The 24526-nt window shown below is 41.4% G+C and overlaps 1 protein-coding gene across 4 annotated transcripts in view; it reads left to right on the top strand.

Moving 5' to 3' along the window:
- CELF2 (CUGBP, Elav-like family member 2) overlaps positions 1-24526 on the top strand; it is a 278195-nt gene that overhangs the window by 138155 nt on the left and 115514 nt on the right. The window lies entirely within an intron of this gene.

The raw sequence follows: 24526 nt of genomic DNA on the forward strand, positions 1-24526 counted from the left end.
CCAAGTGTACATACAGCAAGATATACTTTCTTCCCTTTTTATACTTTGTTCTAATTAAAATTTAAAATTTATTGTAGTTAAGTTATATGTTAGAAATGTTCAGAATCCTAGCATAAAAAACCTAACACACCTCATTGAAGTAGCTTATTATCTATAATAATTCTAGCCATGATAAAATGTAAAATGCTGTTTTCTTATGTTTATAGATTGTGGGGAAAACCAGAATTTTTATTGTTGGACATATGGCTAACAAGATGCTAACAAGATTTAGGCATGAGGTGTCAGGTTCTTTGTTCCTTGTCCAAATTCCAGTAATCCTGAGACCACCCAATCTCATGCATTGTTTTTTAACATAGACTAACCAGACCTCTTACTAAAATAGAGTTCTCCCTCCAGTTAAACATAAGCATGTCGGGATGTACCTCCATGAATAATGCAAAACAAGCATTATGACCTTCAAAACCATTGGAAACTGAGTAGGACTGAAAAGATAATCAGCCAGCTGGGAAAAAGTAGAAACAAAGCTAAAAAATATTATGATTTAGCAACAGATTGATAGGGGTTGATAAGTTCTAGTTAATACCATATCTTGGCTTTCATGACAGTTGGTCAAGAGAATTGAAAACATTGACTCCATATTGTGAGACTGAATGGAAAATCACTTAGACATTAGGGATCCTGGGTACATTTGATTCATACTAGAGAAATGTATGGCAGCTCGACCAGTTAGATATATTATTAAAGAATCAGAGACTTAAGCTTTCTCAACATTTTCAGATATGCTTTGAAGTACATGTTATGATGGAACTTGTGTTAAATGAACAAATTAAGATGGACTTCAAATTAAGATGGATTTTTGAATGACCTCTTTTTCACTGAGTCACATAGACAAACACATCGGGAACAAGCAAAGAAGTAGGTTTTGCTATAAATAGCAGAGGGAACTGGTTAGCTTATAATGGTAAAAACTAATGGGTTGGGGAGAATGGAGGTGGCAATTGAAACACCACGGCAATTGGTATTAGGATCAATATTTTTTCACTCTCTATGTAAATGACTGAGAAAGATGTCCCTAATCTAGTATCCACATTCTGGCATCAATTCAAATTGAAGAGACCCAATTAGGAATATTTCAGACAATGATCAGTTTGAAGAATAAAGGACTATAATTTCTCTATTTCCATCAGAAGATCATAAATTGAAGTTCGAGAAATGAATTAAAGGGTTGAAAGAGAATATTCTCTCACCACTCCCTTTCTTTGATCCAGAGACTGATCATTATCAAGTATTTTGGGGTTTGTTAACACTAGCGTAGTCACTGTAGGACACAGTCTGCAGCCGAACCCACAAGAGGGTCAAGACCCATCTCTTCTTGGTCCTCTTCAATGTCATCTGCAGTGTTCAAGGGTTTTTTACCAGTCAATTCCATGAGTTTGCTATTCTTTTGTTGCTTTCTTTTTAGTTTTAGGTGGGAAAAAATGCTTTCCAAACTTCTATCATTAATGGAAATTGCATCATAAACATAAACAGAGACATGATAACATTAGAGGGGAAAGGAACATAAAGAAAAAGACTTCCCACAAGTTAATGGTCAAAACAGCCCCCATAATGCTAAACATTACCAATGAAGACACCAGACACCAAATGTCAAGGAACAGGTAATCAGCTGCTTTTCATGGAGAACTTTTTCTGCTCCTATATAGGCCACTGTATCCAATATTAGGGAATGTTATTGAAGATATATCAAGGAGATGGAGGTGTTCCAAAGGAGAGCAGCATGAATCAGAAAGGTCTAAGAAGGTGAGCCCATATGGAAAGGTCTAGAAGGTTAACTTAAAAGGCCTGAGAGCATTGAGTCACAAGAATGAAAAAGGGGAAAGGCAGTAGCAAAACATAAAAAGAATTGTGCTCTCAAAAAAAAAAAAAATGTTAGACGAGAATATGATTGAAGTTTTGAAGATGCTAAAGTGCAGAGTGAGGCTATATATAGATAAGCTCTTTCAATTAATGCTAAACCCCAGGATTCTGGTGCTTATACTTAAAAATGTTGGAACAGCAGGGAAAGTGTAGAGTTTGAGCTCAACTTTTATACGAAGAGGTGGTGAACTTAGAGATGATGAAAGTTGAGGAGGTGGTTGGGTCTGTTAGCTTACAGCCCCAGGCGCCTCGGTCAGCACTCTCCCTAGACCTAGTGCACAGCTCTTTTGAAACAGAGCTTGGGACCCTGGGTCCAAATTAATGTTGAATTTTACATAGAAATTAATACAGTTTAAGAAAGATGAAAAACATGGCCCAGAAAACTCACAAAATATTTACCAAAGTGCCAGCCAAGTGGAAGTAAACCTTAGCACCTACGGTGTGCCAGATATTATACTTAGTACTGAGAATATAAAGTTGTATTGGCTATGTTCTTTGCACCAACGAGGAGCAGAAAATTGAATTGTGTGAAAGACTGGGTGGCCCGAAGCCCTTCTGAAACGTAGACCCAGCTTTGGGTTCACGGCGTACGCCTTGTGTGCTTGACTGTCTTCTCGTACGGCAGGTACACTCAAGAGGCCATGTGCATGGAGTCAGCACTGTGCATAAAGTGAAGGTGAAGTGAGAACGAGGGGAACCTGCAGTCATGTGATAAAAGGAGAATGACATTTTGGCAACTTACTGCTGTGTCCTCTTCCTTTTTCCTTCATTTTTAGTTTTCCTTCTCCTTTCTCCTCCCTAAAAGACTTTTAGGACAAGAGGCTAACGTTTTGTTTGTTTGCTTGCTTGTTTTTTGATAGTTAATGATTTTTTTATGTTTTCTAAAATATATTCATTACATCATTCTCCATTTTTGTACAGTGTATGGTTTCCCCATGAAATCCCTCCCCCGAGGTCCCCCATGCACCATCACTGTAGTCCCTTGTGCTCGTCCCACCCTGTCCTGGTCCTTCTTCCTCCTCCTCCCTTATAGAATATCTCTGATCCATAGTTGCCTAGTGATTTTGATTTTTACTTTATTATAGTTACTTTTGTTTTCCTGATTCCTTTGTTTTGCTAAAAGAAGCTTTCTGATGGTTCACCATTAAATCTAAGGATGCACACATGGCTGCCCTCCTGTTGGCATAGCTGAGGCCGGGGCCGTATGTCAGCCAGCACCCTGCTACCCTTCCCCCTGTGTTTGGTACAGTGTCATCTGTATGTGCATATATGTATACATGTGGGTAGGTAGGCATTTCTGCATACGTATTGGGATATTTGTGTACCTATATATGGGATACAGGAGATAAATACATGTGCATGTGTATAGATATCTCCCATTATAGGGAGAAAGGCAGGGAGGAGCAGTCAATAAAAACAGCTCTTTGGGGAAAGGGTATACAAGTTGGCAAAGCAAATATTTAAAGCTCATAGTCAGGGAGTACAGAAAAGAACCTTCTCTGGATTACAAACCTGAGTAGCACTCAGAATTCTTGATTCTGGTATCCCCTGGCCCAAGACAGCAGACTCTTTCAGAATAATTGTATGTCTGATTATCTTGGCCCAGACGTCCATGGACATTCTGTGACAATTGTAGGCCTTACGCCACATGGCTTGGCACGTTGCTCTGTTTAATATTGCTCTAAGCTTTCTGTTGGAGGGCTTTCAGGCTTGGTTTGGTTTTGTCTTTGGCAAGCAGACCTTTCTGTATGATTTGTGCAAAGTTGATACTAAGACTAACCTCCAGTCCACAATGTGTTACTTTTGAGTTATTCTTCACCTTTCATCCCAATTCCTTTATAGTCCTCTACACAGACAGCTTTTGTTGCCAGCTGCACTCAGTTTTGCATATGGTTGACTGATGGGCAAAAGAACAGCTTTCTGTGACCAGGAGGGAGTGACGTTTACTGACTTTCGTGGCAGGAGTCTCTAGGCTTCCTCAACTAACTGTCCTCAAGAAGCTCATGTTTACATGCTGGTAGCTCTTAACTGATCCTTATGTCCAACCCAGAATCACAGTGCATTTTAGAAACCTATACAGCACAGGTTGGTTTGGACACAGACTCAGCAAGATAATTCATAGCAGAATCACAACTGTGAAAAAGAAATAGGCATATACCATCAGCTCTCATACATTAATGTCCCTCTCTAAAAACACCATGTTACAGCATCCCTACATCAGACTTGCATTCTGTGTAGAGAGAAGCCTATTGCAGTCTCTACCAGTTCTCAGTAGGTCTTCTTAGTGATTACCATGGTGAATGCAACTAGTAAAAGACATACAATTTTTCTTTTTCACATCCTGAGATTTCTCCTTCATGTCAGGTTCATTTAGTTGAGTGTTTTGGCTGATGTGTATGTGTGCAATTTTTTTTTATTATTATTTAGCTTTACAAAAAATGTGAAGCAACACCTTTGCATGAGTTAAGACAAATTAGTGAAAAGCATTGTTTCATGTGTCCATTACCCCGCTGTACAGGCGACCTACCTTTCCTGGGACCTCCCTTAGGCAGAAAGCAAACAGGCTGTCATAGATTCACTCTCTAGATTGAGGCAGGTCCTTCCACTACCAGACAGTGTGTAGGGATTCAATTTTGAGAGCCTGTAGCCACATGTATGTGAGCTTTCCAGGAGAACAGGCTGTTGTGTAGCAAAGGACCACTGTTCCTGCCCTTTCTCTTTAGGATTCAACAACAACTTGTTAATTTGGGGTGAATAGGTTGATTTACATAGCACAGGAAAGTTTAAGGGGGACCTTTCCAGGCCTCCTTTGCCCCAAACATCCCCCCATATACTATAACAGAAGCTGTGGGAGAGTCCCGAGCATCCAACTCTTCAACCACGCATGAGTGATGTGGGTATGAGCTGGTGGTGGTCTTAGGAGACCACCCCTGTGTGGCTCAGTAAGCCAAACCCAATTTTGAACAACATTGCTTCACAGTAGAGTGAGCCGACGTCTGCAAAGTTTCCTTTTCGGTGTTTTGTAAGGGATTAGACAGATCAGTCAGCACAAACTACTGATCTCAGATCTGCTGCCACACTACCTGCCATTACCCTGATTGCGGAAGCAGCCGGATTCCAGAACAAGTGAGTGCAGTGTCCAAGACCAGTGCTCTCTGCGCCGTGCCAAGCAGGCTGCTGAGTGTGGCGCTCTCTCTGTGAAGTGGACATCTGTCTAATAGGCGCTGCATTGTGCCACGAGTTCACTGACACAGCCCTGCCATACAGCTGCCGGCTGGTGGCGGGGTGCAGCTACTTGGCAAGTCCATTATGGGGCGTGTTCCCACTGGAGGGGAGACACTGCAGGGGTCCCGCCACCAAGCCCACATCCCCGCAAAGGAAATGCCTCCGAGAGCCAGAGCTTTCACTCTAATTGCTCTGAAGGAAGAAAGAGACTTAAGAAAAGTTGATGAATACATGAATGCATAACTTAAAAAAAAAATTTTTTAAGCAGTTCTCCCTGGTTTTCCTGGCTACCCAGTTGTGTGTGCGTATGCCAGAGCACAGCTTTTAAGCGGGAAACACCAGGTTTTTAGACCACTGGTTAAACTCCAAGGCGAATACAGTCATGGTGCTTTAAGAGGCAAAAGGAAGTCTCTATCTCGTAGATAGACTAGACTAGTCGTGCCTTCAGGACACCAGGCCAGAGGCACTCAGAAAGAGCGAGGGCTTGCTGTTTCTCTGCATTCACTGGGGAGCTGCATGAAGATATGTAAAGCAACTGGTCTGGTCGGGCTGCCCTGGTAACACAAAGTGCTGTGTTGACACATATTCTATCACGTGTTTGCAATGAAAATGCAGTATTTTTAGAACACTTCAAAGTCAGGAAACCGTTAAGCCATATCACATCCTCCCTTGTCCTCTGACCACTTGCCTCGCGCCCCAGGAAGATTGCCCCCATTTTATAGAAGAGGAACCTGAGGCAAAGATTAAGCAATAATATAAGCAAGGCTGATAGGGCCGGGGGGAAAATGCTGATCTCATCTGAGATCCAATACGTCCTTTGGAAAGTTTTTAATGTTTCTGCTTCTTTTACCTAAACCATGTGCATTCCACGTGACCTTAAACCTAAGTCTTTATGTTGTAGAGGGAGTTCAAAAGACAACTTAGTCTCCCATTTTCTTTCCTGGCCTTCATTCAAATAAAAATAGTCACATAATACCTTACTGCAAAAATCAAAGCTCCAGGCACACGTTGAAAATCTTTTTGAATTTATAATACTTCTTTCAGAAGTGTCCATCCTGCAACTGGCCTAAGTGTCTTGTAAGAAGATGGTGGCTTTTGCATCTCTGAAATCCCTGCCTAGTGCAGTGTCTGGCATGGACAATTCAGAATTCTCTGCAAATGGTATGAAGTGAATCGTACCTTTGTGAGACCAAACACCAAATCCCATGTCTCGGCAGTGACTGCTGAGCACCAGAGAGAGGCTGTAATTCATCTTGGAACACATTTTTTTTTTTTTTTAAAGTCAAGTTTATTTATGCATACAGAGCTGGGGTACAGGCCAGAGGCTCGGGGCGGTGAGAGGCTTCACCAGAGACAGAGTGGGGAGCAGAACAGGCAGATCGACGAAGTACACTGCTGAGGGGAGCAGCGGGCGCCGGTCAAGAGAGGTCTGCCACGCCATGTGGTCACCTCCGGGGCAGGCGGGAATCGAACTCATGAGGAAGTGGCTTTAGCTTCTCAGTGCAGTGCTTTAACCCGCTGCGCCACCAGGGAGGGCCAACATCTTGGAACACATTTTGATACAAAACCAGAAGGTGTGGCCCAGGGCCTCAAGGCACTCATCCTCTGTTGGGTTATTTTGTGTGTATGTTGGGACAGTCTCTAATATTCTTCCTTTTCCCCCTAAAAGCGCTCTGATGCAATAAAGGCTCAGAACAATGTCAAAATACAATTAAGGGAAAGAACATCTGAGCTGTCCACAGAGTCTTACCAGGCACCTGCTAAAGAATCAAGCCTTCAACTAGAAAGCTTGAAGTTCTGGGAAAAGCTGTACTCACCTTAGCTCTCAGAACTGTTCCAAAACCAGTTTCCCTCTGTCCCAAGTCCCTGTGTCATCTCTGTCAGCACCTCCAAATACATAGGACTGAAGTGTTGCTTCCACGAGGCCCTGTTACCCGCCTGTGTATGGGCCTCGGTAATTTAGGCCTAGAAGAAGAAAATAAAACAGGTCAAATGAATACAAGTGATTTATCAGTTGTGAAACTCCATGTAAGTGTGGGGTATAACAATTCAGGTATGTGTTTCTCCTGGTTTGGGTTCATCTCCATGCCACGCTTAGCTTAATTTTCTCTTTGCCTACCAAATAAAATGCCTTCCAACACAGCTGTGGGAAATGGGACAGTGGTAGAACCAAAGGCTGGTGGAGAAGAGGCCTTGGCTGTACCTGTGCCATTTGATGTGCCTCTGACCCACCCCTACCACCAACTCTGTGTGACCTGCTGCCTCCATGACTCGGTCTCCTCTTCTGCAAAGGGACAAGGTTATTGTACAGATTCAGAGGAGAGCCCACACACGACATCAGGCCCTTGGAAGCTGTGATTGTCCCAGTCACTCCAGATGTGACATTGCAACACATAGAGGTCAGGTTGGCCTTTGCAGCTTAACATTGTCTCAGCAACACCACTGCGCACACCTGCATCCTAAAGAAGCTTTCAGGAAAGGATCAGTGCTCAGAGGTTCTGACGATGATGGTGATAGCAACAACTAATATCTCTGTGGATGACTCACTGTGCACTAGGCCCTATTCCTGCACCAAGACCATTATCTTATGATAACACACACTTCACAGCAGCCCCTTCAGGCAGATACTCTTTACCGTGCCCATGGGACAGCTCCAGCAACTGAGACTTACGAAGCAGACACATGTGAATAAGAGCTTGTCTGTGGCTTTCCTGCTCCTGGCCACATGCTGGTCTGCCTCTGAGTCTCTCTGCTTGGTATCTATGATTACTACCCTGAAGTTCTACCTTTCATTCCAGAATAGGTACTCCCCGAGCATCAGGCATCCTGGACATCTCTGAGCTCACCCTGTGCATCGCAAAGGGTGTAGTCACCAGCTACTAAAGTGTGTTGAGTGGAACTGAATTATTCCCTCATCATGCCTTAGACTTTGGGTCTCCTGCCTTTTGAATGCTGCCCATTGCCTCTAACTAGAAAGATCTCTACTTAGAGCTACTAGAGGTAGTGTTTCTCCCCCTTCTCACTCCTGATGGTTAGCTCCTGGTCTCTCAAATTCTACTGCAAGTATCTTTTCATGTATAAAGCCTCCTCTGGACTCACCATCACAGAGAAATGTCCTACTCCACAGAATCCCACTGTCCAGGGCCCCCCTCCATCTGCACAGTGCCTTCTGTGTGTTCTGCTGCAGTTTGGATTGTGCTTGTCTTATTAAAATGGAAGTTTCTTACGGTCAAGGGTTATTTCAGTCAATCATTTACCTCATAGAACCTCCTAGAACGTAATACAAAACTGTAAGAAGCATTGGTTGAGTGAATGCCAAACCTTCAAGAGAAAGGGTTATTTTCTCCCACCGGCTTATTCTACTTTTTCTTCTCCGGTTTCTTTTCTTGACATGTTGAAATAGAGCATCCTATTGCACTGCTGGTTTTGAATCAGCTGATGGGCACTCCATGGAGCATGAAAAAATATTGTTTCAACTAAAGCAACGGAAGTAAGAGAATCATTTTAGGGTGTCCGTGTAGTGTGAAAGATGTGACATTTAAAATGAAATAAGGAAGGAGAAAAACAGTTGACTGTGTAGTTGGCACCTTTTGCCAGCAAAGGCTCCGCGCCCTCTCAGCAGGCGCTCACCTGAAACCCCGCCAGACTTACATATGTTTCCTTTGGCTCTGGCACGAAGAACCACACTGCAATTCTCAGGAACAATTCCATTCTGGCAGGGACTGATGTAACAGGGAGTGGGCAGCAAATAGAGAAATGACTTCATAGGTCTTATCCATTTCTAGTTTCTTAGAACCTGTGGTGTGTGTTGCCTTTTCCCTTTGAGCCTTCATACATCACTTTGTTCACTTAGTGCCAACACACGCAACCTTTTTATGAGCCTATGAAAGCTCTACTTAGCTGAGTGTACTTTTGGAACTCTGTAAAATGAAGACCTGAACGATTTTACCTCTGCTTGTGATCCTAGAAATTTCCTGAAGGTCACATGTAGGTGAATGGAACTGTTCCAGATCTGGCTTTTCTTCCCTCAAGAACTCAAATTATAACACAGAGGGAAACTTATATACCCAAAGAGAACATGCAGAGATGCCAAAGGCCCAAGGCCCTGTCTCTTGCTTCTAGTCCTCTTGGGATCAGGCACTCTGTGGCACGGCATGTCCATGAACTTGCCTGTGCCCTTCTTGTGCTCATCCCTATGCTGTTAATGGCGCCACCTTCCTTTCTGTTACCCGGTCTCAAAAGTCTTCGAGTTACATCTGGCCCCTGCCTCTCCTTGCTTTCACATTCAAATCTTGTGAATTTGAGTCTTGTGTCTTTTTACAGTCCATTCTTTCCATGCCTACTACCATTACTATTTGTACCTATTTCCTAGAATATATTGAGCAGCCCTTCAACTGGTCTTTTCTTCTTAACACCATTTTGAGATGTCACGAATAGTCAACTTTACATGCTTGAAGTTTATTAAGTTTGTTAAGTCGTACTACATATGTCTACCTCTGAAGTCACCACCACTATCAAACATAACCATCATCCCTAAAACCATCCTCTTCTTCCTTTGGAACCTTTTCTTCCCTGTACCTGCACCAACCATCTGTCACAATCTGGAAGTTTCCATTCCCTAGAATTTTCCATTCCCTAGAATGTATAGTGTGTGCTTTGGGGGGCTATATATGGGAGAAAGTCTGGCTTCTTTCACACAACATTATTACTTTAAGATCCAGTATGAATAATTATATTAATAATCCATTTCTATTGCTGACTATGTAGCAGTCCATTGAATAAGTATACTACACTTTATCAGTCCTCTTGTGCCTGAGCATTTGAGTAGTTGCCAGTTTTGGACTAGTAACAAAGCTGCTGTGTGCATTCACGTACAAGTATTTGTATGCCCCTCTTTCTCTTGGCCAAACACCTCGGACTGAAATGACTGAATCAGATGGTAAGTTTATATTTAACTTTTGTAAAGTTAAAGAGGTAACACTGGCTGCAAGATTATATATGATTGAGAGGTATAGATTTGCTGGAAACTTCCAAGCTGTCACATAAATTGATTATAACATTTTACATTCTCACCAGCACACACTGGAATTTTACTTCGTTCATATCCTCACCAACACTTGGTAGAAAAAGTATTTCCAATTTTAACCATTCTAACCTTTGTGCAGTGGCATATGTTTTTGTGGTTTAAATTTTCTCATGACAAAAGATTGCAAATATCTCTTTGTGTGCTTATTAACAATTGTTGGAGGATCTGTTCAAATCTCTTGCCATTTTTTAAATGTTCTCTTTAAAATGTTGAGTTGGGGGGTTTTATAATACACTCTATGCAAGTCCTTTATCAGTTATATTTTACAAATATTTGTTGACTGTATATTTTCTTTTCATTCTCCAAACAGTGTCTTTTAAGAAGCAGACATTTTTAATTTACATGAAATCACATTTCTTCCTTTAATGTTTGTGCTTTTGGTTATGTATCAAAAAAAAAAAAATAGCTCACAGTCACAATAAAAGGATTCAGTTTACTTCTTTTCCAAAATAGATGCCTTGTTTTTCCTTCCTGCTTACACTAACTAAAACTTCTAGTGCAGGGTTGAATAGAAAGTGGTGAGAGCAGATCTCATTATCATGTCCTTGATCTTAGAAGAAAATCATTCTGTCTTTTGCTATTAAGTCTGATACAAACTGTAGGTTTTTCATAAATGCCATTTCTGAGTTTATTAAAGGAATATTCCCTTCTCTTCCTGCTTTTCTGAGAATTATCATCAGGGATGATGATGGATTTTGTCGAATGCCTTTTCTTCATCTATTGAGATGTTCTTATGGTTTCTTTTCAGTGTGTAAATTTGGTGAATTACATTGACTATCTGTGTTAAAGCACCCTGCATTGTTGGGAGATAAACCCCACTTTATCACATTCAAGTTTTATTCAGAATTTTTCCATCTATGTTCTGGAGGAATATTGCTAGGTAATTTTCTGCTAATTTCTTCAATGTTAGTTTAGTGTAATTGAACTCTTGAAGCATTCCCTACTCTTCATTTTCCTAATAAAGTTTGTATTAAAGTGTACTATTTTCTTATGTGTTGGTAGAATTCATCCTAGAAGTCATCTGAGAATTAGGTTTTCTTTGTGAGATGGGTTTTAAATACAAATTCAGTTTCTTGAGTATAAAAGGACTATGAGGCTCTACTATTCTTTTTGAGTTTTCACTTTCAGAGAATAAACAAGTTGTTTCATCTAAGTTGTCAAATTTATTGGCCTAGAGCTATAGAATATTCTTCTATATTCTAATAATTATTGAAAAAGGGCTATTGAAATCTTCAAATACTATTGTGGGTTTTTCTGTATATGTTGAAATGGTATGTCTTTATGTACTTTGAAGTTCTTTTAAACAGTGTCTAACTGTTTAGAATTCTGATGTCCTCTTGATGAGTTGACTCCTTTATTATTTCAAAATAATCTTCTTTATTTATAATATTATCTTTTGGTTTGAAATCTACGTTAACTGATATTAATATAGCCACTCCAGTTTTCTTTTAGCTGGGATTATAATGGTATTTCTTCTCATTCTTTCATTTTTAACCTATTTGTATTTTTATATTTAAAATACACTTCTTAGATATAGTAAAAGCATAGATCTTTTTTAAATCTCTCTGAAAAGATCTATCTTCATATTGGGATATTTTCATAATCAACACTTTATGTGATTGTTGATGCAACTGTTGTTTCATTTTTGTTTCCTTTTTATTTCTCCCATCTGTTATTTTCTTTCCCCCCTTTTACTCTCTCTACTTTTGATACACTTCATTTAAACTCCTTTATTGACTTACTAGCTATAAATCTTTGCTTAGTTATTTCGGGCCTTTCCTTATGGTGTTATCATATATGTACACATATACCTTTGAATGATAACATTCAACTTCATGTGTAGCTTAAGAATCTTCTAATAGTATACATCTATTTGTTTCCACCTAAATTCTATATTATTGTCAGGCATTTTATTACTACCTATGTTGTAATTCCCACAGTACATAATTAAGCTTTTTTTGAGGTAGTCAGATTTTTTTAAAGAGACATGATAAGAAACCTATCTCACATGTTTAATCACATAGTTACTATTACCTTCTTCTGTAATTTTCCTTCTGCCTTGAAGGACTTCCATTGACATTTCACATAGGCCATATCATCTGTTGGCAAATTCTTTTACCTTTAATATGTCTGGGAAAGCATTTATTTTGCCTTTGTTTTGAAAATATATTCTCACTTTTTATAAATACTAGATTGACAGTTTTTTTTCTTTCCATATACTCTCCCACATTTATTGAGATATACTTTACACATAAAGTATTAATGTTAGGTGTACAGCATAATTTAATATGTGCATATATTACAAAATGATGATCATAATGTTAACATTACCGAACATAAATAATTTTTATGTGATGAGAACGTCTAAGATTTACTCTTTTAGCATCTTTCAAATATATGATGCAATAGTTAACTTTATTCCTCATGCAGTACGTAGTATCTCCCAAGCTTAGTTGTTCTGTTTCTCAACTTTTGCACTTTTAGACCCTTTTTGCTTTTCCCATATCCCTACCACTGGCAGCCACCAATCTGTTCTCTGTATGTGTGTTGATTTCTCTCAGTATTTTAGAGACCTCTCTTCTCATTTATAACATTTCTAAAGAGAAATTTGATGTTATTCTTATCTTTGTTTCTCCATTTGTGAGTCTTTTTTTCCTTTGCCTGCCCTCTTTTAAGATTTTCTGTTTACTACTGAGTTTGAACAGTTTAGTTATAGATTGACTCCTTTCATTTATTTTTTTTTTCATTTTTTAATACTTGGGCATCATTGAGATTCATGGATCTGTAAATTTATAGTTGTCATGAAAACTGGACTTTTTCAGTCCTTATTTTGGACTTTTTCAGTCTGATATTTTTTTCCACCCCCCCCCCTTTTCTTTCTCCTCCTTTAAGGAACTCCACATATGCACATATCTGATCACTTGAAGTTGTCCTATGGCTCACTAATAAGCTTTCCTTGTTTTTGAATAAGTATTTCTTTCTGTTTCTGTTAGAAACACTCTTCACTAATCTGCAGTGTTAATCTATCATTAATTCTACCCAGTATCTATTTCATCTCAGATATTACGGTTTTTAATATCTTGGGTCTTTTCTTTTTAATGTCTTCCAAGTTTCTATTTCCTTTTGAAACATACCAAATACAGGAATAACAACTATTTCAATGCCAATTTTATCTTCAATATTTGTTCCGTGTTGGTTTCAGCTACTTGATTTTTTTTTTTCCTTACAGATCATGTTTTCTTGTTTCTGTGTATGCTTAGAAATTTGAGAGAGCATACATTATGAATTTTTGTATTGTTGGGTACTGGATACTTTTTTATTCTTCTACAGTGTCTGAATTCTGTTCTGCAATGCAGTTAAGTTACTTATGTGGATATCTGATCATTTGAGCCTTGCCTTGTGATATATTTAGTCGCAAACAGTATCCATCCTAAGACTAATAATTTCTTACTGTAAAGACCACGTCTTGAGTTCTCTATTCAGTGGGCTATGAATTATGAGTTTTTCTAGTCTGATTGATAGATGCAGCACTATTGTTAGCCATTAGTCCTTTTGGATTCCCTTCTTCCCAGGAGTTCAGTAGTTTAATTTTACTCATGTGCATTGATTAGTACTTGACTGAATACTTGAAGGGGATCCTTCCAGATCTCTGGGGTTTACTCTGTGTCTCCTCTCTAGCATTTGTTCCTACAATTCTAACTGGCTTGCCTTCCCAGATTCTCTGTCTTAAACCCCCAAAGTAGGGAGTCTCCAGGTTCCACCTGACTTTCCTCTCTCTCTGTAATGTGGACCAGAAACTACCCAGAGAAATCAGCTGCTTTTAAGCTAGAAGAGTACCCTCTTACCCCAGAAGCAGAATTCTGCTCTGCTGGATTATATTTAGCACCTTTGGTTCCTTTCTCACAGCAACTTCCCATTTACCCACAGGAGTCATGCCATTGTGGTTCATGAACCTTTAGTGGCACCACAGTCCCCCATAAATAATGGCCCTATTTCCTGACCATGTTATCCAGGTCTCCCACAAAGCAGTCTGCCTTTTTTCTGATTTCCCTCATAATCTCTGTTCTATGAATGTGTTCTTTGTAAACTGGAGTCCTTATTCCCCATCTCTTTCAACAGCCTGCCTCTCTTTAGGACCTACCATTTCCTTCAAAGTTGTTGAAAATAATCTGTTCTTTCTCCACATTTCTATAAAAATTTGCCTGGACCTCTTTTACACTAGCTGTCACCTTCTACCATGTATTAACTGACACACACACACACACACACACACACACACACACACTCTTCTTAGCTGCTCCATTTGTAAATCCCTCAAGAGCTGTATTCATGTCTCATTCAGTTACTTTTATAAATATACAACATGTACATATTAAAGTAAAATATATGTATCCATTTAACACACATTTATTGGGAATCAACACTGAATGTGATGAAAATTTAGCTCAGTGATAATAAATGTCTTAGGGTAAAAGTAACCCAGGAGATTCAGTTGTCTGGTGAACACTTCAATCCTGCTCCTAACCTTCCTTATTAGATCTGTCTCCTCTCTCTCTCTCTGTGTTGGTTTGCAAACAAAAATTGCCTTTTTCCCTTTGAAAGAAAGACTCTAAAGGCAGGGACTTTTATATTGCTAGCTTTGTATGCCTACAACTCAGTACTATACCTGGTTCAAGAAATTGCTGTTTAATCACAGCAGTAACTCTCAATGGGAGGTGCTCACGAAAGATGTCTTTAAAATAAAAAAAAATCCACAAATTAGACTGGACGTGGAGGCGGCAGGAAGAGCTTTTGTCTTCCAAAATCTGTCAGAAATACTAAGAGCTTTCAAGGGAGGAGAAAGCACAAAACAAAATTTTACACCCTGGCTTTTCTCTTTCTAAAAATCCATTGAAATGATTTCACTTATAGGAGGTACCTCAGATTCTGAGGAGAAAAAGCCAAACTGTGGTTGCCCAGGGCTAGGAATCTGAGAAGTTGTTGTTTGACAGATAAGGAATTTCAGTTTAGGAATGAAGAAAAGAGGGTTCCATGGTGATGATGGTTGTACAATAGGAATGTACTAATGCCTCTAAAGTCTGTAGTCAAAATGCAAGGTAAAACGCATGATTCCTATGTATGGCCACAATGACAGAAAAAATCCTAGTGACATCCTAACCATGTTTATGGAAAGATATGAGTAAATCCGGGTTCAAATTCCAGTTCCATTACTTACTAGCTGTGAAATTGGAAGCTGCCAATCCTTTCTGAAGCTTTCTCGTTTGTAAGGTGGGACCTAAATGTTAAAAGGACGCGGTCCCCAGTGCCGAGGACAGAGATCACTCACAAGGTCTCATCTTGTTCTTTTCCATTTCACTTTCACAGTGAATGTCCTTAAAAATTCTGCCCAGGTATGGGTTGAGGGAGTGAAGGGGCCAAAGCTTGGTAACTTGAGACAGAACCGAGTTAGTTGATCTCAGCCTGCCCTCATGCTTATAAGAGGGTGACCCACTCTGCAAGAACCCTGAGACTCTAATCATAGAGGGTATCTCTGGACAAGATGACTCCTGAAGCCATGCTGTTCCTAGTATCGCCGTGGGGTAGAGGTCTCTGGGCCAGGCCCAGAACCAACCATGGTACCAGCCACTAGCCTGCTGGTCTCAGGAACATGAGCCATCAAGAGGCCCTAACTGGGAATATCATCTCAGTTGCTGAAGTCACTGAGTAATTGGGGGCACGAAGAGTAAGGACTAGTCGGCCCTCCCTGGTGGCGCAGTGGGTTAAAGCACTGCATTGAGAAGCTAAAGCCACTTCCGTATGAGTTCGATTCCCGCCTGCCCCGGAGGTGACCACATGGTGTTGCAGACCTCTCCTGACCCGCCCGCTGCTCCCCTCAGCAGTGTACTTCATCGATCTGCCTGTTCTGCTCCCCACTCTGTCTCTGGTGCAGCCTCTCACCTCCCCGAGCCTCTGGCCTGTACCCCACTTCTGTATGCATAGATAAATAAGTCTTAAAAAAAAAAAAAAAGAGTAAGGACTAGTCATGATAGACTACCCCAAGCATGCTTATGTTCAAAGCCTAGGTCTTTTCCAGATTGTCATACTTGACACTGATGAACAAAAATTCATTAATGGTTATTGCTTTTTGTTTAGCTTTCTGAGCAAAGCCCTTATCCAAAGTTGGAATGTAGGGAAATACTGTAGGGTGTGGGGATGTGTGTGTGTAGATTCTCTTCCTCTTGCTTGTGTTGCACTGCCTCCCTGCCTTGTGTCACTCCCATGATTCCTTAAAATCTTAACAACCCAGGAGGCTTTCTGGAAAGGTATCAGGTTGGCATCATTTGACTGCAGTTTACCCTGAGGAATCAGCTTGCAGTGAGGGATTGGCACTGCTCCTCATGGCCTACGGGCCTTCGTGTAGGCATGTCCGTCAGTTTTAAGGAGCCACCATAAGTACAGCTGTGTAGCCTGCGGCTGTGATCTTGGCATACTCAGGGCATACTAAGTAGGGGGCTGGAGTCTGGTTTTGGCTTGGATGATGCTTTAGTAGCTTGATTCCCAAATGCTTCCTCTCTAAGCACACACCACCCGTTAGCCTAGCTAGGGTGCAGGTGAGAGAATGCAGGGCCTTTTGGGGTGCTTGCCTGCATCCCTGTTCTAGTAGAAGCATCTGGCCTTGCTGCCCAGTGCACCATTTCCCAGGGACTTGTCAGTCTTGAAGCAAAATAAGTCACCATAGTCCTGCCTCGCCCTGCCCCTATACAGTGATGGTTGGTGGGGAGACTGTGTCAGCCACTAAAGGGCCAACCCACTAGATTTGTGGGGGAGCCAGGGACCCATGGAAGTCAACCACTCTAATACCACCCGCCCCTGCACCCATCCCAGCCACCCCAAAAGACAGCCTGTTACAACAGTTGGAAGTGAACAGTGGCATTTTGGCAAGGCCTCTGGGACTTTGAGCTCTGATTCTGACTTAGAGCTAATATCCCATGTGACCTGGGTTCAGATGAGACACAGTGGTTTGCATCCATGTCTGTACTTTAGAATCACCTAGAGAAATTGAAAAGCAAAACTACTAGTGCCTGGACATTCCCTCAGGAATTCTGATTTCATTTCTCTGCGAAAGGGCCCCTATAGCCTCTCAAGGTTTTTAGGAAACTCTACCTAAAATCAGCTCAGAAGAACCCAGATAGACGTGGCAATGAAGCATTGAGAAAGCGGTTGGCACCAACTAATCTCACTCTGCTGAATCTGGTCCTCCTCCACTTGTCTTGGCTAGGTTGAAGAATTTTCACCCCACAAACAGAATGATGCTGTCATCATCCGTGACCTTGTTTTATGTTTCTTAACATTGCTTGTGATACCCACCCCAGGACCCTGTAGTGAGAGCCAGGCATAGGACTTCATTGTCTCTTACACAGAGCGTCCCCCCTCCCCATTCCAGAGCTCTGCATGCTGGAACCTGTGGGATATTATCATAGCCTTCTTCCGGGAGCATGTGGTTTTCTTGTGGATTGTGAGAAACCAGGGGTTGGACTTCAGCAGAAACAGTTGGAAAATGCCAATGGGTGGTTTCCCTTCAATGAGACAGGTGCCAAATAGGAGGATAGTAGAAAGAATAGATAGATACAGTAGTCAGGAGATCTCACATCCACGATCTCCAAGAAATCACAGGTTTATGTAAACGTAAAGAGAACAGTTCAAAAGTTTCACAGTGACAAGATAAGTGCAGTAATTATATTTAAATGAGTATGGAAGAAAATTTCACCACAAACTGCATAAACTCAAAAAGGTTCTCTACAATGGGCTGTAATTGAATTAGCGTTGGATCTGTGTTCTATGTCCTATCAGTTGTGTCTGGGCTGGTGCAGCTGTGAGCAAATCATTCCTATCTGTTCTATCGAGCACCTGGGGTGACAGAATTTTAACCCCACGAACCCTACCCAGAGATGAACTCTCAGTAAAGGAGAGAATATTTTCTGTGGATCCTTTATGAGTTCTGCTGGGGGAAAAAAAATAATAATGATGCAGATTTCATTGAAAAGAAAAAGATCTTTTAAGAATCTATTTGATTTTATGCATGTATATTACTTTGGGAGTAGAATCACTTTTCTAAGAAATCTTAGAACACGTGCACTCTTATCAGACAGATTTGTATGCTCAGTGTAGTTCTGAGAAGGAGACTGATGTGCCCGGTCATTATTTTGTGTATGAAAACCAAGACTTACCTACCCATTTCAGTTTCATCGCTAGGGATTTGGTCATTTGGAGACTAAACTCAAGATGTTAAAACTCTTGTTTTGGTGGCATTGGGGTTTTTTTGTTTGTTTTGTTTTGTTTTGCCCCTGTCTTATAAATTGAGTTTTCAGCTTAAAATGAGAAAAATGAAAATTTTGAAAAGAGAAAATTGACCTTTACTTGGTGACTCAAATACATTTACACCTTTGAATTCATCTAACCCTTTAGAATCATTATGTCCTTTTTTCTGTAGAGTCCTCAGAAATAATCAGAGTCTGAGTATTGATCAATGAAGGGATGAAAAGTAAGGCAAACTGCAGTTAGCAAAATTGCTGGGATCCTTGAAATAATCTTTCTCACCTTCCCTCTTTTGTTATTGTTAGCAAAGACCAGGAACATGTTAATAGGTTCTGCTATGTTACTAGGAATAGAATGTTAAATTGTAGTAGATGCAGTCAGATAGTAGTTTCTGAATCTGGAAGAAAGTGACATATCTTGCAAACACCATAGCTATGATTTACCATAGTTCAGCTCGGCTTTTATTTGCTGTCTATTTCACAGAAAACAATAAGCCTTCCTATTTTATAGTGCCACACAGGTTACAGAAATATCCATGGCTCTTTTCTGGACAAATCATAATCTCAGGAAGGAGTGGAGGTGAGTCTAGGTCTCAGTGGCTCTTGCTCTGAATTATAATCTTCAATGGCTGCTTTTAGGCATGTCGTGGCACTTGACCCATCCCAGTGTAATGAGGACAGTAATGCCTTTCCCTGCATAGTTCAGAAGGAGCTTTGGAAGGGCCCTTTTGGAAGCCTTAGAAATCTATGATATTTACTGTTGGTGTTCCACTATGAACTTAACCTCACCTCCTATCACACCTCTAGGTGTGATAATATTTCTCATCTATTACAACAGAGTAATGTGACACTTGGTACTTCCACTGTCCTTTTCCTGGAATAGCCCCAAAGTGCTTTCTGAGAGTATGAACTGTTATTTGGCTCATTTTTCTGCAGCAGAGAGCGAAGCACACAGGCACCTCAAGGAGACTGAGAGTGCTGTAGGTTGGTCCAGACAGCAGCAAGTAAAGCTGGGTGTCCCTTGAGCCCTGCTTCTGTGGCTTTTCTATGTCAGGTCTCAAGGTCCTGATTGCCTCCCCTGGGGAGCCATTCTTTGTATCCCTTTACTCTCCCCAAAGCCTCTGACTGGGTTCCACACCTGCCATGTCCAGGCAGCCAATAGCCTTGTTGGTGGAAAGCACTGTCACCAAAGAAACCAAGAGGGAGGTAATTGATTGGAATTTGAACATAAGTATTTTTCTTCTAAGATTTATTTATTTATATACAGAACTGGAGTATAGGCCAGAGGTGCCGGGGTGGTGATAGGTTTCACCAGAGACAGAGTGGGGAACAGATTGACAAGGTACACTGCTGAGGGGAGCAACAGGTGAGACAGGAGAGGTCTGCTGTGCTATGTGGGTCAGCTCTGGGGCCGGGGGTCGAACTCACACAGAAGTGGCGGCAGCGAGCGTGCAGTGCTGCATAGGACACATATTTAATCTCCCTTTACCTTGGTACTATCGACCAAACTCTGCCAGCATACCTGGGCACCCCATCTCCATGCTTGCTGGAAAAGAGGGAAGGAACAGACACTCAGACAACGGGCACCCACTTGCAAGCTGTCCATAGCTGATATTATTAGAAAGCCCCCTCTACCATTTATCTTCAGATTTTCTATTCCACAATGGTCTCCCACTTAGGCCAGGGACAGAACAGCTGTGTCTGAGCATGGCTGGGAAGATAGCCTTATTATTAACCTACATTGGAGATGTAATGGCTTCTTGAAAGTCTTCATTCACAGATGGAGTCACACACGTATCAACAGTCTTTCTTCCACACGGCAGAACACTCTTCACTTCACCCCCCTCGTGCTCTTCTGTGGTGCACCGGCACCTCATGGGAGTAAGATTAGCCCCTTGAGAATGACTTTATACTTTATATGTTCATGTAGTTTGAATTCATAATTGGGCTATTTTTATTGGCTAGCAGCTGTATTATCGTATAAATGCATGAATATGTAATTTAGAGTCATTTAGCCCAATCATCCCACAGTAACCCTGGGAAGCACGTGAGCCCAGCGAGCCTCTTTTTAAAGGACAAGAAAAAATGGAGAGTAATTTGCTAAAAGCTGCTCCGCTTTGCTGCAGCCAATCCAGGTTCATGAAGTAGAGAGCTTGGATAGCCCGTTTGCGAGTAACTTCCCTCTGTCCTGCTGCCATCTGCTTGTGGAAGTTTTTCCCTTCTCCTCTCATGTATTCCAATAGACACTGAGCAGGGTGCGGTTGGCATCTTTCTTTTACACAGAATCAGTCCAGAGGTTGGCACTGTGCCTAAGCTGGGACACTTGGACCAGAAGCTACCATCTCTGTCACAGGCGGGCACACTTTCTGTTACACCCCGTGGACTGTTGGACCCAGGATTCTTCCATGGCCACAGAAGACACCCCCTTTGCTGACATTCCCATTGTCAGAAAGCCCTCGGGTTGCAGCGTCCTCCCTGTTCAACCCAAGTTGCAGTTCCCATAAAATAAACAGGCATTCGGTTCGCAGAGGGTCTTTGTCAAAGGTCGTAAACAAAAGTCATTTCAGAGCACAGCTCAGTGTCCAGGCTGCCGAACGCCTGCAAGGAAAGCAGCAGTGTTCACTGGCTGTCACTGAAGGACCCACTTTCTGGTCCAACAATCCCCGGTGGGAATAGTGCAGACTGCCCAGTGGGCTGGGGAACGTGCCCTTCTGTGGGGCTTGGAGCTCACTGGCACAGGGTGCGGAAGCAACTCTTAAATCTTCATCCCCAGATGGGCATCTGGTATGGAGGTGCATGCAGACAAATTCTGTTCCCATTCTCAGGCCTGTTTAGTTACTGCTGTTTAGTTACTGCTGATTTTAATTCATATCTTTCTGGGGAATTTTCTCCATCTTTTTTAACACAGACAGTTTTATGAAGGATATTTATTTTTGTTGTTATTACCGTTTTTTAACATGGATCATTGTGGCAGTTTTGAGATAGTTTGCAATAGTCCCTCTTTTTTTTTTTTTTTAATACCAGCGTTGGGTTAAAAGGTATAGAAACTGTCACCTGCCAACCAGACACCCACATAACTATGTCAGTGTTCACCAGTGACTTACTGCTTTAAATTGGAGTCAGCTGATAGTTGAGTCCACAGTTTCTAACTCTGTAGGGTTAATCTGGAACCTGCTGATACACATGAAATAGTTGTTTTATCTGCTGTTCTAAGACTGATGAAATGTTTCAAAGATGGCTGTGTAATCAGTCAGTTATCTCTCAGTGTTGTAGCTCACTCCGTATGGCAGGGTACAATCTCAAAAATAATTTTTCTGCTGTGGTTAAAACATGTGAGCCGAATGCGGCAACTGATAAAAACAGCATAAGCCAGTCCTTTCATGAATTGGGTAGTTACGTTTTGTTATCTTCTTGGAGGGAAACACGGGCTCTGATGCTCAGACCTCCAAGAACTGGAAAGCATAGGGGAAGGCCTGCTTGACAGAATGCTTCATCTATTGTCAGTGTCTTTTCCTACCTTTGATCTTTTTTTTTTTTTTTTTTTAGATAAACTTGATTAGACTAAACTGCCATTCACTCCTCTAGACACAGGCCCCTTGGAAATAAAGGTGCTGATGCTTAGACCTGTCTTCTGTTTGGAAAGCAAATCTGATGCTATTTAATGTTATGGGAACTTCTTTAACAAGCTCTAGACCAGCATCTACTTTTTAACATTTTACTTTCACAGCCATTTGTTGGAGGAGCTGTGGAAGGGAGAGGGCATTTGGTCATGCTTCAGATGTGCATTTTCTGCAAAGCTCATTTGAAAGAAAAACATCATAGCTCTCTCCTCTTCCCCCACCTCACCACCATAAATTATGTAGTCTCTAAGGATAATTATTTCTGTTTACAAAGATGTTAGCAGTAATCCATGGATGACTTATTGATGTTTCAAGGGAGCACCAAGACTCAGAATAAAATCTTTTATATAAAAGTCTGCTGATCAAATCACATAGCCTGTCTTTGAACTGAAAGTAGAGCATGAGCTTTTCAGTTCAGTGGGGGAAAAAATACAGTAAGTTGTATCGGGCAATTCTCATCTCATGGCCCAAGAGTAGTTTACCAGACAGATATACCAGAGACACTCAAGGGGAGAGCTGGGAATGGAAAGATGCACAGCTGTTTGGTTAGTGCCTACATGTGAGAGATTTATCAACACCAATAAAAAAGATAGTTTTATTAGAACCCAAAAATGTTACATCCGGCGCCACAGACTTCGTCCCCCAACCTAGGTGCAGTCCCCACAGTGCACCCACCACCACAGCACCCATCCTATACCACCGGAGCCCACTGTGCTCTCGACCAGCTTCGTTCTTGCCAACCCCTTGCCCATCCCTCAGCTCTCTGGTCAGCTTTCAAGGTTAGAGTTTGAGTTTGACTTTATCGGACCCTTTTGTTTGGTTCTCTATATTCCACATATAAGTGACACCATCTGGTATTTGTCTTTCTCCTTCTGGCTTACTTCCCTGAGCCTTCCAGCTCCATCTGTGTTGCCACAAAGGGCATGAGTTTATCTTCTTTTTTTGATAGCTGAATAACATTCCTTTATATATACTGTACCTTCTTGATCCACTCATCTGTGTCAGGCAATTAGGGTGTTTCTATATCTTGACTATTGTAAATAATGCTGCTATGAACTTGGGAGTACAAGTTTCCTTTCAAATTACTGTTTTTATGTTTTACTCCTGGTAGACTCCCAGGAGTGCATTACTGGCTTAAATGGTAGACCCATTTTTAATCTATTGAGAAACCTCGATACTGTTTCCTGCAGGGGCTAGACCAGTCTGCATTTCTAACAACAGTATAAACAGGAGGTATCTTTTTTCTCTACATCCTCACCCCCACTTGTTTTTAGTCGTTGATGTGAAAAATTCTCACAGGTGTGAGATGATAATCTCATTGTGGTTTTGATTGTATTTCCCTGATAATGAGTGATGATGAGCATTTTTTCATGTGACACCACCAACTTTAGCTGGAGACTTAGTGGGAAGCCTTTTAGTTAAGAAGATAGCTCCAGCTAGCTACTTTCTGTTTGTTTCTATACTAGTTTATTCTTCCTGATTCCACTGCCAGTCATCCCTTTGCCCCTTTTTTCTCTCCTGAATACACACACTCTTAACCCTCCCACCCAGCGCTCCCTCTGACACCACTTGAACGTGGGCCCTGCTATTCCTACCCAAATACAAGTGTCAAAAGGAGCCGAAACAGCTAGCAGTGCAGGTATTATTATACCTGTCCAGAGTCTGGATTCAAGAGACAGGCCCTGGTGTTGGGGAGAGGGGGTTTGAGGATTGTGGCCTCTCCTTCCTGATTCTCCCTTCCCTTGAAAAATATATTTAATTACACGGAGTCCATTTCTAGTCACAGTTAAGAGCAGGCTCTTCAGACTACACTCTGCTTGTCTGTTAAGAGGAAAAATCCATCAATATTTTAAAAGCTGCTGACAGGCAAGAAGTTAGGCTTGATGGCTAAAAATTTAGAATTTGTTTAACTCTTTACACAGTCTATTCATTGCTTCTCGAAAGCAGTACTGAGGAAAGGCCTAGCATCAAACAGGGAATATGATGGAAACTAATGAGAGAAAACCAATGAGACTTCAGGCTTAAGGCAACCCAGATGTGTCCTGATTGTGTGGCCTAAATTTCTCCTCTGGGAGCTTTCCAGAGCCACCAGCACTCAGTGATGCCCAAGCACTGGTGTCACAGAATGAGGAGGGTGCTCCAGAGGAGAAACGTCAAGGCAGGTCATCCAGCGATGGCTTTTGACAGCCCTCCCAGATTCCTACTGGTGTTGAAGGGAATGAATAATGTTGAAATTCACCCAGACTTTCCAAATGCTACCTCAGTGATCCAAGGAGTTTTTCAGGGAAGGACATTAACTCCTGGGGCCTCTAGAGAGATCTTATAAATAGTTTGCAAGAACCAATCAGCCTGTGAGATTTCCACTCTCCAGCAGACCATTCAGG

The sequence above is a fragment of the Condylura cristata genome, unplaced genomic scaffold (assembly GCF_000260355.1).
Source record: "Condylura cristata isolate star-nosed mole 26May11 unplaced genomic scaffold, ConCri1.0 scaffold00030, whole genome shotgun sequence".
Classification (NCBI taxonomy): Eukaryota; Metazoa; Chordata; class Mammalia; order Eulipotyphla; family Talpidae; genus Condylura; species Condylura cristata.